Source organism: Myodes glareolus, chromosome 6, assembly GCF_982192425.1.
Source record: "Myodes glareolus chromosome 6, mMyoGla1.1, whole genome shotgun sequence".
NCBI lineage: Eukaryota > Metazoa > Chordata > Mammalia > Rodentia > Cricetidae > Myodes > Myodes glareolus.
In genome coordinates this window covers 1,049,174-1,051,050 of record NC_142031.1, presented here as the reverse complement: position 1 = coordinate 1,051,050, position 1,877 = coordinate 1,049,174, and positions in this window count along the sequence as shown.

Here is a 1,877-nt window from a genome sequence, read left to right as displayed (position 1 = left end):
GGCCGCTTCCCCACCATGCTCTTTGCGGAGTGGTATTTGTGCCGATTGGTAGTCTTGTGAGCAGGGACCTGGAAAGACGTAACAAGGAAATTTTGTGTAGGGCATGAACATAGGTCCTAATAGGGCACCCACTACTCTTGCAGGTGCCAATCGGGTGATTGGGGCTGTAATGCTTCAACAGAGCCAAGCCCTAAGACGGTGCTGACAGAGGACCAGGGAGCTGCAAAATAGGAGTGGGTCAACATGGAGTGAGGTGCTGGTGGTTTCTTGTGGTCTCGAGGGACAGTATAGTTCTTTCTTTGTTCTGTTGGCTTAGAAATGTTGGGTGGGAAGTAGGGTCTCCCGTTGTCAGTGTTCTCTGATCCTGCTGTGGCTTGTGTAGAAAACTCCTTTGTCCTCTCCCTGTTCCTAGCCAGAAAGATACCAAAGATGAATAATCCAGACAGACTATAGCAAAATCCTCATCCCCCGTGGCCAGCCCTCTACCAGAGGAGGGTGTGGAGGCCGAGAAATGCAGGCCCATGTCCACCTTGTCTGAAGTAAGAGAGTTTGGAGATTGACAGGCATAGTTGCACATCCTAACTCAGGAGGTGACTGCTTGGTTCTTTTGAAATTATGATCGGTCCATGCCATCCTGACAGATGGTCAGGATATGCAAACGTACTTCTGATCCTTCTCCTGTAACTATGAGGTCACCTGGGGAGGGGTGGCCTTCAGGATACTGATCTAGAGCATCTTTGCTACCTAGACAACAGAATGCTAATGATTTGGTGTCTCAGAGTGGTAACGCGACTGACTGTGTGACTTATCCTTTGTACCATGTTAGTAAAGCCTTTTGTTACCTTCTCTCCCCCTCCCCCCGTTTACATTGGGTATAAAAGCTGTGGAAAAATAAATGTGGGTGAATTTCAGAATTTCAGTAATCACTGGAATACCCTCCCGGTATTATTCTATGTTTTCTGTCTTATTTTATGCATCTTCATATTCTTTACTTATTATTTCTTCAATTCCCATGCCCCTACCCTGGCAAGAGGTGATTTTGTCGAGGCTGGTCCTTGACAGGAGGGAGAGCAACTTCTCTTGCACAATGGGAAGCAGAGATAGTGCCGTCCTAACCAGGAAAAGGTCAGTATGGGTGAGCCCCTAGCCCACTGGAAAGGCCCTCACCCTAGGACAAGCTTGAGGTGTGAATGAAGTCAGATCTAGGCCAGAGCTCTGGGTATTGTGTTTTTCAACTCAACTGACTGTAACACGGTGAAAAGCTTGTCTTGGTCAGTGTTCTATTGTTGTGAAGAGACACAATGACCACAGACAACTCTTACAAAAGAAAGCATTTAATCGGGATTTGCTTACAGACCATAATTAGCCTGGTGAGATGCAAGGTGGCAGGAAGAGAAAGAACACTGGGACTGGTTTGGACTTTTGAAACCTTAAAGCCCATCCCCAGTGACACACTTCCTCCAACAAGGCCAGCCCTCCTAATAGTGCCACTCCGTAGCGGCCAAGCATTCAGATCTATGAGCCTATAGGGGAGGAGGGGGAGCATCCAGCTTTCTTCAGTCCAAAGAGTCTATATTGTGTTACCATGCCCATTTTCTATACCCTACACCTAGGTGCAGAGGGACACTAGGTGCCCAGATTTCCAGCTGATACCTCCATGCCAACTGGATGAAGGGTCTGGGTAGTTCCAGACCTGGCATGCAGGTCCCTGAGGTAATCATTATTTTCTACTTTGCTGAGAAAGTATCATCTTACAAGAATGAGGCAAGAGTTTGCCTAGCCTAAGGAAGGTAGAAACGGGTGGGGGGGATATATCTCTCAAAACCTCTGCCCTCCACTGGGAGCAGAGATCTCAGTAGACCCTATCCACGTTTTCT